This window comes from Schistocerca americana, chromosome 2 (genome assembly GCF_021461395.2).
Source record: "Schistocerca americana isolate TAMUIC-IGC-003095 chromosome 2, iqSchAmer2.1, whole genome shotgun sequence".
Classification (NCBI taxonomy): Eukaryota; Metazoa; Arthropoda; class Insecta; order Orthoptera; family Acrididae; genus Schistocerca; species Schistocerca americana.
Genome location: NC_060120.1, coordinates 194,633,299 through 194,645,869, shown reverse-complemented (window position 1 = coordinate 194,645,869; position 12,571 = coordinate 194,633,299). Strand labels below are relative to the sequence as shown.

The window sequence follows — 12,571 nt, the reverse complement described above, 5'->3', positions numbered from 1 at the left end:
TATTGGCAGTTTTACTTCCTATTTTTGTTTCTCCTTTGTTTTCGGAGCTACAGCCCGATTCGGCCAGGGAGACGCCACCGTGAAATGAAGGGGGCGTGCTGTGTGTCCATCGCCTCGCCTCGCCTCTCCTTACCTCTCTCAGTCGTTTCTCGTGCTTGTCGTTTTGATATAGGCCGATTTGAGAGCGTCAGCTCTCGCGTCAGCTGAGCAAAGTCGAGACAAGTCGAGACACACTAAGGGCTGGTATGCAGCGAGTAAGAGGGCGAAAAAACAATAGTTTAAGAGCGCGTGGCAAAAGTACTCATACGCGAAATTAAAAGCCTGCTGCGGTGGCCGGGAATCGAACCCGGATCAACTGCTTGGAAGGCAACTATGCTGACCATTACACCACCACCGCACAAGCGAGCGCCCCGCCACCGCGCTGAGTCGGCTTCCCGCCTGTCGGCAGCGGCCGAAGGTGATCGTACCCGGCAGGCGCATTTCGAGGCAGGCTAGGGGAGCACATCCAGACGCATTCGGACAGCGTATCCGCGCACATTTCGCATCCTTTGGCAAGAGTCGGCGCCGGCGGCGCAAGAGTACGCAGAGGACCGCGTTCTGGCGGCATCTTTAAGCAGTGCAGTGCAGGATTCAGCGTCTGCAGCATCTTCTCCACAGAATGCTACGGCGCTTGACGGCAGTCCCACTTTCCCTTGAGACATCTGCTCGGGAAGCAGCGTGAAGGTACCGCTGGCCCGAGCATCGGTGGTTCAGTGGTAGAATGCTCGCCTGCCACGCGGGCGGCCCGGGTTCGATTCCCGGCCGATGCATCATTTTGTTTTTTCTCCGGTAGGGGTGCTGCGTGTCTTTCGCACTCGAACTGCGTGAGCCATGAGAATGAACCGCGGGATTCCGTGTGGAAAGAACCAATCATGCAGCGCGGACGACTGCTCGTTTGGACTCCTGCGTGCTATTGTACATACTGGCGTCGGCCTAGCATCGCAAGTTGCCTGCCGCGCCGTGAATGCACGTGTAGCAACAGAAAAAATGAGCCAGGGAGTGCAGACTCTCTACCACTTGTATTCGGTACTTACCAAGATTCCAGAAGGTCTAACGATCGCCTGCCTCGGTAGCGCAGTAGGCAGCGCGTAAGTCTCATAATCTTAAGGTCGTGAGTTCGATCCTCACCCGGGGCATCTAATTTTCTGTGACTGAAGGTGGTGCTGTTGCTAGGGCGCCAACTTATTTCTTGTTTGTTATCCGCAACGTTTCAACGCTTCAGCGGGAAAATGTTTACTTCCTGTTATTGCTACATACAGCTTCCCTATTCCTCTTCTCCCAGCAGAGCATGAAGCCAAAAGCATTGCTCTGCGACGTTTGAGGTGCGCGCCTTGCCAGTCAGTATGTGCAAAGATGCTCGCAAAGAGAGCGACAATGCGACAAGCGACCGTACGAACGGTCGAATGAAACGGCCGCATCCGGTGTGGTCTAGTGGCTAGGATACCTGGCTTTCACCCAGGAGGCCCGGGTTCGATTCCCGGTACCGGAACGGAATTTTTTCCACACGAATCGTGACAAGTTTGAGCTGTCCGAGCGGCCGTTTCCCGTCCTGCTCGCAATATAGCTACTGTTTCGTGACCGTCAGCAGAATATAGACTAGGGAAGCAGACACACGACGACCATAGGAATGGTGTATGGCTTCATGCCACCTGATTCCAGCGTAGGGCTGAGCAACTGCCTCTGCCGAGGCCCGTTAGCTCAGTTGGTTAGAGCGTCGTGCTAATAACGCGAAGGTCGTGGGTTCGATCCCCCCACGGGCCACTTCTCTTTTACTACTGCGAAAAGGCAGCGCCGATTTCAGCTGGCGAGTGTGATGACCAAATGATCATCACCCTGCGTGGAAGTTGACAGAGGATCCGAACCCGACTCGTCGGGAAGCACTACAGCATTCACTCGGCAATGGCCATAATATCTTGAATACACTGGTTAGAGAAAATGTCCGATTGCCGATGCGTAACAACTTTGGCCCTTGTCAGTACTTGGGCGGGTGAGCGCATGGGAACACAGGGCAGTATTGGCAGTTTTACTTCCTATTTTTGTTTCTCCTTTGTTTTCGGAGCTACAGCCCGATTCGGCCAGGGAGACGCCACCGTGAAATGAAGGGGGCGTGCTGTGTGTCCATCGCCTCGCCTCGCCTCTCCTTACCTCTCTCAGTCGTTTCTCGTGCTTGTCGTTTTGATATAGGCCGATTTGAGAGCGTCAGCTCTCGCGTCAGCTGAGCAAAGTCGAGACAAGTCGAGACACACTAAGGGCTGGTATGCAGCGAGTAAGAGGGCGAAAAAACAATAGTTTAAGAGCGCGTGGCAAAAGTACTCATACGCGAAATTAAAAGCCTGCTGCGGTGGCCGGGAATCGAACCCGGATCAACTGCTTGGAAGGCAACTATGCTGACCATTACACCACCACCGCACAAGCGAGCGCCCCGCCACCGCGCTGAGTCGGCTTCCCGCCTGTCGGCAGCGGCCGAAGGTGATCGTACCCGGCAGGCGCATTTCGAGGCAGGCTAGGGGAGCACATCCAGACGCATTCGGACAGCGTATCCGCGCACATTTCGCATCCTTTGGCAAGAGTCGGCGCCGGCGGCGCAAGAGTACGCAGAGGACCGCGTTCTGGCGGCATCTTTAAGCAGTGCAGTGCAGGATTCAGCGTCTGCAGCATCTTCTCCACAGAATGCTACGGCGCTTGACGGCAGTCCCACTTTCCCTTGAGACATCTGCTCGGGAAGCAGCGTGAAGGTACCGCTGGCCCGAGCATCGGTGGTTCAGTGGTAGAATGCTCGCCTGCCACGCGGGCGGCCCGGGTTCGATTCCCGGCCGATGCATCATTTTGTTTTTTCTCCGGTAGGGGTGCTGCGTGTCTTTCGCACTCGAACTGCGTGAGCCATGAGAATGAACCGCGGGATTCCGTGTGGAAAGAACCAATCATGCAGCGCGGACGACTGCTCGTTTGGACTCCTGCGTGCTATTGTACATACTGGCGTCGGCCTAGCATCGCAAGTTGCCTGCCGCGCCGTGAATGCACGTGTAGCAACAGAAAAAATGAGCCAGGGAGTGCAGACTCTCTACCACTTGTATTCGGTACTTACCAAGATTCCAGAAGGTCTAACGATCGCCTGCCTCGGTAGCGCAGTAGGCAGCGCGTAAGTCTCATAATCTTAAGGTCGTGAGTTCGATCCTCACCCGGGGCATCTAATTTTCTGTGACTGAAGGTGGTGCTGTTGCTAGGGCGCCAACTTATTTCTTGTTTGTTATCCGCAACGTTTCAACGCTTCAGCGGGAAAATGTTTACTTCCTGTTATTGCTACATACAGCTTCCCTATTCCTCTTCTCCCAGCAGAGCATGAAGCCAAAAGCATTGCTCTGCGACGTTTGAGGTGCGCGCCTTGCCAGTCAGTATGTGCAAAGATGCTCGCAAAGAGAGCGACAATGCGACAAGCGACCGTACGAACGGTCGAATGAAACGGCCGCATCCGGTGTGGTCTAGTGGCTAGGATACCTGGCTTTCACCCAGGAGGCCCGGGTTCGATTCCCGGTACCGGAACGGAATTTTTTCCACACGAATCGTGACAAGTTTGAGCTGTCCGAGCGGCCGTTTCCCGTCCTGCTCGCAATATAGCTACTGTTTCGTGACCGTCAGCAGAATATAGACTAGGGAAGCAGACACACGACGACCATAGGAATGGTGTATGGCTTCATGCCACCTGATTCCAGCGTAGGGCTGAGCAACTGCATCTGCCGAGGCCCGTTAGCTCAGTTGGTTAGAGCGTCGTGCTAATAACGCGAAGGTCGTGGGTTCGATCCCCCCACGGGCCACTTCTCTTTTACTACTGCGAAAAGGCAGCGCCGATTTCAGCTGGCGAGTGTGATGACCAAATGATCATCACCCTGCGTGGAAGTTGACAGAGGATCCGAACCCGACTCGTCGGGAAGCACTACAGCATTCACTCGGCAATGGCCATAATATCTTGAATACACTGGTTAGAGAAAATGTCCGATTGCCGATGCGTAACAACTTTGGCCCTTGTCAGTACTTGGGCGGGAGAGCGCATGGGAACACAGGGCAGTATTGGCAGTTTTACTTCCTATTTTTGTTTCTCCTTTGTTTTCGGAGCTACAGCCCGATTCGGCCAGGGAGACGCCACCGTGAAATGAAGGGGGCGTGCTGTGTGTCCATCGCCTCGCCTCGCCTCTCCTTACCTCTCTCAGTCGTTTCTCGTGCTTGTCGTTTTGATATAGGCCGATTTGAGAGCGTCAGCTCTCGCGTCAGCTGAGCAAAGTCGAGACAAGTCGAGACACACTAAGGGCTGGTATGCAGCGAGTAAGAGGGCGAAAAAACAATAGTTTAAGAGCGCGTGGCAAAAGTACTCATACGCGAAATTAAAAGCCTGCTGCGGTGGCCGGGAATCGAACCCGGATCAACTGCTTGGAAGGCAACTATGCTGACCATTACACCACCACCGCACAAGCGAGCGCCCCGCCACCGCGCTGAGTCGGCTTCCCGCCTGTCGGCAGCGGCCGAAGGTGATCGTACCCGGCAGGCGCATTTCGAGGCAGGCTAGGGGAGCACATCCAGACGCATTCGGACAGCGTATCCGCGCACATTTCGCATCCTTTGGCAAGAGTCGGCGCCGGCGGCGCAAGAGTACGCAGAGGACCGCGTTCTGGCGGCATCTTTAAGCAGTGCAGTGCAGGATTCAGCGTCTGCAGCATCTTCTCCACAGAATGCTACGGCGCTTGACGGCAGTCCCACTTTCCCTTGAGACATCTGCTCGGGAAGCAGCGTGAAGGTACCGCTGGCCCGAGCATCGGTGGTTCAGTGGTAGAATGCTCGCCTGCCACGCGGGCGGCCCGGGTTCGATTCCCGGCCGATGCATCATTTTGTTTTTTCTCCGGTAGGGGTGCTGCGTGTCTTTCGCACTCGAACTGCGTGAGCCATGAGAATGAACCGCGGGATTCCGTGTGGAAAGAACCAATCATGCAGCGCGGACGACTGCTCGTTTGGACTCCTGCGTGCTATTGTACATACTGGCGTCGGCCTAGCATCGCAAGTTGCCTGCCGCGCCGTGAATGCACGTGTAGCAACAGAAAAAATGAGCCAGGGAGTGCAGACTCTCTACCACTTGTATTCGGTACTTACCAAGATTCCAGAAGGTCTAACGATCGCCTGCCTCGGTAGCGCAGTAGGCAGCGCGTAAGTCTCATAATCTTAAGGTCGTGAGTTCGATCCTCACCCGGGGCATCTAATTTTCTGTGACTGAAGGTGGTGCTGTTGCTAGGGCGCCAACTTATTTCTTGTTTGTTATCCGCAACGTTTCAACGCTTCAGCGGGAAAATGTTTACTTCCTGTTATTGCTACATACAGCTTCCCTATTCCTCTTCTCCCAGCAGAGCATGAAGCCAAAAGCATTGCTCTGCGACGTTTGAGGTGCGCGCCTTGCCAGTCAGTATGTGCAAAGATGCTCGCAAAGAGAGCGACAATGCGACAAGCGACCGTACGAACGGTCGAATGAAACGGCCGCATCCGGTGTGGTCTAGTGGCTAGGATACCTGGCTTTCACCCAGGAGGCCCGGGTTCGATTCCCGGTACCGGAACGGAATTTTTTCCACACGAATCGTGACAAGTTTGAGCTGTCCGAGCGGCCGTTTCCCGTCCTGCTCGCAATATAGCTACTGTTTCGTGACCGTCAGCAGAATATAGACTAGGGAAGCAGACACACGACGACCATAGGAATGGTGTATGGCTTCATGCCACCTGATTCCAGCGTAGGGCTGAGCAACTGCATCTGCCGAGGCCCGTTAGCTCAGTTGGTTAGAGCGTCGTGCTAATAACGCGAAGGTCGTGGGTTCGATCCCCCCACGGGCCACTTCTCTTTTACTACTGCGAAAAGGCAGCGCCGATTTCAGCTGGCGAGTGTGATGACCAAATGATCATCACCCTGCGTGGAAGTTGACAGAGGATCCGAACCCGACTCGTCGGGAAGCACTACAGCATTCACTCGGCAATGGCCATAATATCTTGAATACACTGGTTAGAGAAAATGTCCGATTGCCGATGCGTAACAACTTTGGCCCTTGTCAGTACTTGGGCGGGTGAGCGCATGGGAACACAGGGCAGTATTGGCAGTTTTACTTCCTATTTTTGTTTCTCCTTTGTTTTCGGAGCTACAGCCCGATTCGGCCAGGGAGACGCCACCGTGAAATGAAGGGGGCGTGCTGTGTGTCCATCGCCTCGCCTCGCCTCTCCTTACCTCTCTCAGTCGTTTCTCGTGCTTGTCGTTTTGATATAGGCCGATTTGAGAGCGTCAGCTCTCGCGTCAGCTGAGCAAAGTCGAGACAAGTCGAGACACACTAAGGGCTGGTATGCAGCGAGTAAGAGGGCGAAAAAACAATAGTTTAAGAGCGCGTGGCAAAAGTACTCATACGCGAAATTAAAAGCCTGCTGCGGTGGCCGGGAATCGAACCCGGATCAACTGCTTGGAAGGCAACTATGCTGACCATTACACCACCACCGCACAAGCGAGCGCCCCGCCACCGCGCTGAGTCGGCTTCCCGCCTGTCGGCAGCGGCCGAAGGTGATCGTACCCGGCAGGCGCATTTCGAGGCAGGCTAGGGGAGCACATCCAGACGCATTCGGACAGCGTATCCGCGCACATTTCGCATCCTTTGGCAAGAGTCGGCGCCGGCGGCGCAAGAGTACGCAGAGGACCGCGTTCTGGCGGCATCTTTAAGCAGTGCAGTGCAGGATTCAGCGTCTGCAGCATCTTCTCCACAGAATGCTACGGCGCTTGACGGCAGTCCCACTTTCCCTTGAGACATCTGCTCGGGAAGCAGCGTGAAGGTACCGCTGGCCCGAGCATCGGTGGTTCAGTGGTAGAATGCTCGCCTGCCACGCGGGCGGCCCGGGTTCGATTCCCGGCCGATGCATCATTTTGTTTTTTCTCCGGTAGGGGTGCTGCGTGTCTTTCGCACTCGAACTGCGTGAGCCATGAGAATGAACCGCGGGATTCCGTGTGGAAAGAACCAATCATGCAGCGCGGACGACTGCTCGTTTGGACTCCTGCGTGCTATTGTACATACTGGCGTCGGCCTAGCATCGCAAGTTGCCTGCCGCGCCGTGAATGCACGTGTAGCAACAGAAAAAATGAGCCAGGGAGTGCAGACTCTCTACCACTTGTATTCGGTACTTACCAAGATTCCAGAAGGTCTAACGATCGCCTGCCTCGGTAGCGCAGTAGGCAGCGCGTAAGTCTCATAATCTTAAGGTCGTGAGTTCGATCCTCACCCGGGGCATCTAATTTTCTGTGACTGAAGGTGGTGCTGTTGCTAGGGCGCCAACTTATTTCTTGTTTGTTATCCGCAACGTTTCAACGCTTCAGCGGGAAAATGTTTACTTCCTGTTATTGCTACATACAGCTTCCCTATTCCTCTTCTCCCAGCAGAGCATGAAGCCAAAAGCATTGCTCTGCGACGTTTGAGGTGCGCGCCTTGCCAGTCAGTATGTGCAAAGATGCTCGCAAAGAGAGCGACAATGCGACAAGCGACCGTACGAACGGTCGAATGAAACGGCCGCATCCGGTGTGGTCTAGTGGCTAGGATACCTGGCTTTCACCCAGGAGGCCCGGGTTCGATTCCCGGTACCGGAACGGAATTTTTTCCACACGAATCGTGACAAGTTTGAGCTGTCCGAGCGGCCGTTTCCCGTCCTGCTCGCAATATAGCTACTGTTTCGTGACCGTCAGCAGAATATAGACTAGGGAAGCAGACACACGACGACCATAGGAATGGTGTATGGCTTCATGCCACCTGATTCCAGCGTAGGGCTGAGCAACTGCATCTGCCGAGGCCCGTTAGCTCAGTTGGTTAGAGCGTCGTGCTAATAACGCGAAGGTCGTGGGTTCGATCCCCCCACGGGCCACTTCTCTTTTACTACTGCGAAAAGGCAGCGCCGATTTCAGCTGGCGAGTGTGATGACCAAATGATCATCACCCTGCGTGGAAGTTGACAGAGGATCCGAACCCGACTCGTCGGGAAGCACTACAGCATTCACTCGGCAATGGCCATAATATCTTGAATACACTGGTTAGAGAAAATGTCCGATTGCCGATGCGTAACAACTTTGGCCCTTGTCAGTACTTGGGCGGGTGAGCGCATGGGAACACAGGGCAGTATTGGCAGTTTTACTTCCTATTTTTGTTTCTCCTTTGTTTTCGGAGCTACAGCCCGATTCGGCCAGGGAGACGCCACCGTGAAATGAAGGGGGCGTGCTGTGTGTCCATCGCCTCGCCTCGCCTCTCCTTACCTCTCTCAGTCGTTTCTCGTGCTTGTCGTTTTGATATAGGCCGATTTGAGAGCGTCAGCTCTCGCGTCAGCTGAGCAAAGTCGAGACAAGTCGAGACACACTAAGGGCTGGTATGCAGCGAGTAAGAGGGCGAAAAAACAATAGTTTAAGAGCGCGTGGCAAAAGTACTCATACGCGAAATTAAAAGCCTGCTGCGGTGGCCGGGAATCGAACCCGGATCAACTGCTTGGAAGGCAACTATGCTGACCATTACACCACCACCGCACAAGCGAGCGCCCCGCCACCGCGCTGAGTCGGCTTCCCGCCTGTCGGCAGCGGCCGAAGGTGATCGTACCCGGCAGGCGCATTTCGAGGCAGGCTAGGGGAGCACATCCAGACGCATTCGGACAGCGTATCCGCGCACATTTCGCATCCTTTGGCAAGAGTCGGCGCCGGCGGCGCAAGAGTACGCAGAGGACCGCGTTCTGGCGGCATCTTTAAGCAGTGCAGTGCAGGATTCAGCGTCTGCAGCATCTTCTCCACAGAATGCTACGGCGCTTGACGGCAGTCCCACTTTCCCTTGAGACATCTGCTCGGGAAGCAGCGTGAAGGTACCGCTGGCCCGAGCATCGGTGGTTCAGTGGTAGAATGCTCGCCTGCCACGCGGGCGGCCCGGGTTCGATTCCCGGCCGATGCATCATTTTGTTTTTTCTCCGGTAGGGGTGCTGCGTGTCTTTCGCACTCGAACTGCGTGAGCCATGAGAATGAACCGCGGGATTCCGTGTGGAAAGAACCAATCATGCAGCGCGGACGACTGCTCGTTTGGACTCCTGCGTGCTATTGTACATACTGGCGTCGGCCTAGCATCGCAAGTTGCCTGCCGCGCCGTGAATGCACGTGTAGCAACAGAAAAAATGAGCCAGGGAGTGCAGACTCTCTACCACTTGTATTCGGTACTTACCAAGATTCCAGAAGGTCTAACGATCGCCTGCCTCGGTAGCGCAGTAGGCAGCGCGTAAGTCTCATAATCTTAAGGTCGTGAGTTCGATCCTCACCCGGGGCATCTAATTTTCTGTGACTGAAGGTGGTGCTGTTGCTAGGGCGCCAACTTATTTCTTGTTTGTTATCCGCAACGTTTCAACGCTTCAGCGGGAAAATGTTTACTTCCTGTTATTGCTACATACAGCTTCCCTATTCCTCTTCTCCCAGCAGAGCATGAAGCCAAAAGCATTGCTCTGCGACGTTTGAGGTGCGCGCCTTGCCAGTCAGTATGTGCAAAGATGCTCGCAAAGAGAGCGACAATGCGACAAGCGACCGTACGAACGGTCGAATGAAACGGCCGCATCCGGTGTGGTCTAGTGGCTAGGATACCTGGCTTTCACCCAGGAGGCCCGGGTTCGATTCCCGGTACCGGAACGGAATTTTTTCCACACGAATCGTGACAAGTTTGAGCTGTCCGAGCGGCCGTTTCCCGTCCTGCTCGCAATATAGCTACTGTTTCGTGACCGTCAGCAGAATATAGACTAGGGAAGCAGACACACGACGACCATAGGAATGGTGTATGGCTTCATGCCACCTGATTCCAGCGTAGGGCTGAGCAACTGCATCTGCCGAGGCCCGTTAGCTCAGTTGGTTAGAGCGTCGTGCTAATAACGCGAAGGTCGTGGGTTCGATCCCCCCACGGGCCACTTCTCTTTTACTACTGCGAAAAGGCAGCGCCGATTTCAGCTGGCGAGTGTGATGACCAAATGATCATCACCCTGCGTGGAAGTTGACAGAGGATCCGAACCCGACTCGTCGGGAAGCACTACAGCATTCACTCGGCAATGGCCATAATATCTTGAATACACTGGTTAGAGAAAATGTCCGATTGCCGATGCGTAACAACTTTGGCCCTTGTCAGTACTTGGGCGGGTGAGCGCATGGGAACACAGGGCAGTATTGGCAGTTTTACTTCCTATTTTTGTTTCTCCTTTGTTTTCGGAGCTACAGCCCGATTCGGCCAGGGAGACGCCACCGTGAAATGAAGGGGGCGTGCTGTGTGTCCATCGCCTCGCCTCGCCTCTCCTTACCTCTCTCAGTCGTTTCTCGTGCTTGTCGTTTTGATATAGGCCGATTTGAGAGCGTCAGCTCTCGCGTCAGCTGAGCAAAGTCGAGACAAGTCGAGACACACTAAGGGCTGGTATGCAGCGAGTAAGAGGGCGAAAAAACAATAGTTTAAGAGCGCGTGGCAAAAGTACTCATACGCGAAATTAAAAGCCTGCTGCGGTGGCCGGGAATCGAACCCGGATCAACTGCTTGGAAGGCAACTATGCTGACCATTACACCACCACCGCACAAGCGAGCGCCCCGCCACCGCGCTGAGTCGGCTTCCCGCCTGTCGGCAGCGGCCGAAGGTGATCGTACCCGGCAGGCGCATTTCGAGGCAGGCTAGGGGAGCACATCCAGACGCATTCGGACAGCGTATCCGCGCACATTTCGCATCCTTTGGCAAGAGTCGGCGCCGGCGGCGCAAGAGTACGCAGAGGACCGCGTTCTGGCGGCATCTTTAAGCAGTGCAGTGCAGGATTCAGCGTCTGCAGCATCTTCTCCACAGAATGCTACGGCGCTTGACGGCAGTCCCACTTTCCCTTGAGACATCTGCTCGGGAAGCAGCGTGAAGGTACCGCTGGCCCGAGCATCGGTGGTTCAGTGGTAGAATGCTCGCCTGCCACGCGGGCGGCCCGGGTTCGATTCCCGGCCGATGCATCATTTTGTTTTTTCTCCGGTAGGGGTGCTGCGTGTCTTTCGCACTCGAACTGCGTGAGCCATGAGAATGAACCGCGGGATTCCGTGTGGAAAGAACCAATCATGCAGCGCGGACGACTGCTCGTTTGGACTCCTGCGTGCTATTGTACATACTGGCGTCGGCCTAGCATCGCAAGTTGCCTGCCGCGCCGTGAATGCACGTGTAGCAACAGAAAAAATGAGCCAGGGAGTGCAGACTCTCTACCACTTGTATTCGGTACTTACCAAGATTCCAGAAGGTCTAACGATCGCCTGCCTCGGTAGCGCAGTAGGCAGCGCGTAAGTCTCATAATCTTAAGGTCGTGAGTTCGATCCTCACCCGGGGCATCTAATTTTCTGTGACTGAAGGTGGTGCTGTTGCTAGGGCGCCAACTTATTTCTTGTTTGTTATCCGCAACGTTTCAACGCTTCAGCGGGAAAATGTTTACTTCCTGTTATTGCTACATACAGCTTCCCTATTCCTCTTCTCCCAGCAGAGCATGAAGCCAAAAGCATTGCTCTGCGACGTTTGAGGTGCGCGCCTTGCCAGTCAGTATGTGCAAAGATGCTCGCAAAGAGAGCGACAATGCGACAAGCGACCGTACGAACGGTCGAATGAAACGGCCGCATCCGGTGTGGTCTAGTGGCTAGGATACCTGGCTTTCACCCAGGAGGCCCGGGTTCGATTCCCGGTACCGGAACGGAATTTTTTCCACACGAATCGTGACAAGTTTGAGCTGTCCGAGCGGCCGTTTCCCGTCCTGCTCGCAATATAGCTACTGTTTCGTGACCGTCAGCAGAATATAGACTAGGGAAGCAGACACACGACGACCATAGGAATGGTGTATGGCTTCATGCCACCTGATTCCAGCGTAGGGCTGAGCAACTGCATCTGCCGAGGCCCGTTAGCTCAGTTGGTTAGAGCGTCGTGCTAATAACGCGAAGGTCGTGGGTTCGATCCCCCCACGGGCCACTTCTCTTTTACTACTGCGAAAAGGCAGCGCCGATTTCAGCTGGCGAGTGTGATGACCAAATGATCATCACCCTGCGTGGAAGTTGACAGAGGATCCGAACCCGACTCGTCGGGAAGCACTACAGCATTCACTCGGCAATGGCCATAATATCTTGAATACACTGGTTAGAGAAAATGTCCGATTGCCGATGCGTAACAACTTTGGCCCTTGTCAGTACTTGGGCGGGTGAGCGCATGGGAACACAGGGCAGTATTGGCAGTTTTACTTCCTATTTTTGTTTCTCCTTTGTTTTCGGAGCTACAGCCCGATTCGGCCAGGGAGACGCCACCGTGAAATGAAGGGGGCGTGCTGTGTGTCCATCGCCTCGCCTCGCCTCTCCTTACCTCTCTCAGTCGTTTCTCGTGCTTGTCGTTTTGATATAGGCCGATTTGAGAGCGTCAGCTCTCGCGTCAGCTGAGCAAAGTCGAGACAAGTCGAGACACACTAAGGGCTGGTATGCAGCGAGTAAGAGGGCG

General features: G+C 54.8%; 30 non-coding genes across 30 annotated transcripts; 24 read left to right on the top strand and 6 right to left on the bottom strand.

Annotated features, from left to right (window-relative positions):
- Nucleotides 1-325: 325 nt before the first annotated feature.
- Trnag-ucc lies at nucleotides 326-397 on the bottom strand. Its single transcript has one exon. It is a non-coding gene; the product is annotated as a tRNA-Gly (tRNA).
- Nucleotides 398-738: 341 nt separating this feature from the next.
- On the top strand, nucleotides 739-809 carry Trnag-gcc. Its single transcript has one exon. It is a non-coding gene; the product is annotated as a tRNA-Gly (tRNA).
- Nucleotides 810-1,102: 293 nt separating this feature from the next.
- On the top strand, nucleotides 1,103-1,175 carry Trnam-cau. Its single transcript has one exon. It is a non-coding gene; the product is annotated as a tRNA-Met (tRNA).
- A 281-nt stretch (nucleotides 1,176-1,456) lies between these two features.
- Trnae-uuc lies at nucleotides 1,457-1,528 on the top strand. Its single transcript has one exon. It is a non-coding gene; the product is annotated as a tRNA-Glu (tRNA).
- A 198-nt stretch (nucleotides 1,529-1,726) lies between these two features.
- Trnai-aau lies at nucleotides 1,727-1,800 on the top strand. The gene has a single exon. It is a non-coding gene; the product is annotated as a tRNA-Ile (tRNA).
- A 576-nt stretch (nucleotides 1,801-2,376) lies between these two features.
- Nucleotides 2,377-2,448, bottom strand: Trnag-ucc. The gene has a single exon. It is a non-coding gene; the product is annotated as a tRNA-Gly (tRNA).
- Nucleotides 2,449-2,789: 341 nt separating this feature from the next.
- Nucleotides 2,790-2,860, top strand: Trnag-gcc. The gene has a single exon. It is a non-coding gene; the product is annotated as a tRNA-Gly (tRNA).
- Nucleotides 2,861-3,153: 293 nt separating this feature from the next.
- Trnam-cau lies at nucleotides 3,154-3,226 on the top strand. The gene has a single exon. It is a non-coding gene; the product is annotated as a tRNA-Met (tRNA).
- A 281-nt stretch (nucleotides 3,227-3,507) lies between these two features.
- Nucleotides 3,508-3,579, top strand: Trnae-uuc. Its single transcript has one exon. It is a non-coding gene; the product is annotated as a tRNA-Glu (tRNA).
- Nucleotides 3,580-3,777: 198 nt separating this feature from the next.
- Nucleotides 3,778-3,851, top strand: Trnai-aau. The gene has a single exon. It is a non-coding gene; the product is annotated as a tRNA-Ile (tRNA).
- A 576-nt stretch (nucleotides 3,852-4,427) lies between these two features.
- On the bottom strand, nucleotides 4,428-4,499 carry Trnag-ucc. The gene has a single exon. It is a non-coding gene; the product is annotated as a tRNA-Gly (tRNA).
- Nucleotides 4,500-4,840: 341 nt separating this feature from the next.
- Trnag-gcc lies at nucleotides 4,841-4,911 on the top strand. Its single transcript has one exon. It is a non-coding gene; the product is annotated as a tRNA-Gly (tRNA).
- Nucleotides 4,912-5,204: 293 nt separating this feature from the next.
- On the top strand, nucleotides 5,205-5,277 carry Trnam-cau. The gene has a single exon. It is a non-coding gene; the product is annotated as a tRNA-Met (tRNA).
- A 281-nt stretch (nucleotides 5,278-5,558) lies between these two features.
- Trnae-uuc lies at nucleotides 5,559-5,630 on the top strand. The gene has a single exon. It is a non-coding gene; the product is annotated as a tRNA-Glu (tRNA).
- A 198-nt stretch (nucleotides 5,631-5,828) lies between these two features.
- On the top strand, nucleotides 5,829-5,902 carry Trnai-aau. Its single transcript has one exon. It is a non-coding gene; the product is annotated as a tRNA-Ile (tRNA).
- A 576-nt stretch (nucleotides 5,903-6,478) lies between these two features.
- On the bottom strand, nucleotides 6,479-6,550 carry Trnag-ucc. The gene has a single exon. It is a non-coding gene; the product is annotated as a tRNA-Gly (tRNA).
- A 341-nt stretch (nucleotides 6,551-6,891) lies between these two features.
- Nucleotides 6,892-6,962, top strand: Trnag-gcc. Its single transcript has one exon. It is a non-coding gene; the product is annotated as a tRNA-Gly (tRNA).
- A 293-nt stretch (nucleotides 6,963-7,255) lies between these two features.
- On the top strand, nucleotides 7,256-7,328 carry Trnam-cau. The gene has a single exon. It is a non-coding gene; the product is annotated as a tRNA-Met (tRNA).
- Nucleotides 7,329-7,609: 281 nt separating this feature from the next.
- Nucleotides 7,610-7,681, top strand: Trnae-uuc. Its single transcript has one exon. It is a non-coding gene; the product is annotated as a tRNA-Glu (tRNA).
- Nucleotides 7,682-7,879: 198 nt separating this feature from the next.
- Trnai-aau lies at nucleotides 7,880-7,953 on the top strand. The gene has a single exon. It is a non-coding gene; the product is annotated as a tRNA-Ile (tRNA).
- Nucleotides 7,954-8,529: 576 nt separating this feature from the next.
- Trnag-ucc lies at nucleotides 8,530-8,601 on the bottom strand. The gene has a single exon. It is a non-coding gene; the product is annotated as a tRNA-Gly (tRNA).
- A 341-nt stretch (nucleotides 8,602-8,942) lies between these two features.
- On the top strand, nucleotides 8,943-9,013 carry Trnag-gcc. Its single transcript has one exon. It is a non-coding gene; the product is annotated as a tRNA-Gly (tRNA).
- Nucleotides 9,014-9,306: 293 nt separating this feature from the next.
- Nucleotides 9,307-9,379, top strand: Trnam-cau. The gene has a single exon. It is a non-coding gene; the product is annotated as a tRNA-Met (tRNA).
- A 281-nt stretch (nucleotides 9,380-9,660) lies between these two features.
- On the top strand, nucleotides 9,661-9,732 carry Trnae-uuc. The gene has a single exon. It is a non-coding gene; the product is annotated as a tRNA-Glu (tRNA).
- A 198-nt stretch (nucleotides 9,733-9,930) lies between these two features.
- Trnai-aau lies at nucleotides 9,931-10,004 on the top strand. Its single transcript has one exon. It is a non-coding gene; the product is annotated as a tRNA-Ile (tRNA).
- A 576-nt stretch (nucleotides 10,005-10,580) lies between these two features.
- Nucleotides 10,581-10,652, bottom strand: Trnag-ucc. Its single transcript has one exon. It is a non-coding gene; the product is annotated as a tRNA-Gly (tRNA).
- Nucleotides 10,653-10,993: 341 nt separating this feature from the next.
- Trnag-gcc lies at nucleotides 10,994-11,064 on the top strand. The gene has a single exon. It is a non-coding gene; the product is annotated as a tRNA-Gly (tRNA).
- A 293-nt stretch (nucleotides 11,065-11,357) lies between these two features.
- On the top strand, nucleotides 11,358-11,430 carry Trnam-cau. The gene has a single exon. It is a non-coding gene; the product is annotated as a tRNA-Met (tRNA).
- A 281-nt stretch (nucleotides 11,431-11,711) lies between these two features.
- Nucleotides 11,712-11,783, top strand: Trnae-uuc. The gene has a single exon. It is a non-coding gene; the product is annotated as a tRNA-Glu (tRNA).
- Nucleotides 11,784-11,981: 198 nt separating this feature from the next.
- Nucleotides 11,982-12,055, top strand: Trnai-aau. The gene has a single exon. It is a non-coding gene; the product is annotated as a tRNA-Ile (tRNA).
- The last annotated feature ends 516 nt before the right edge of the window (nucleotides 12,056-12,571 follow it).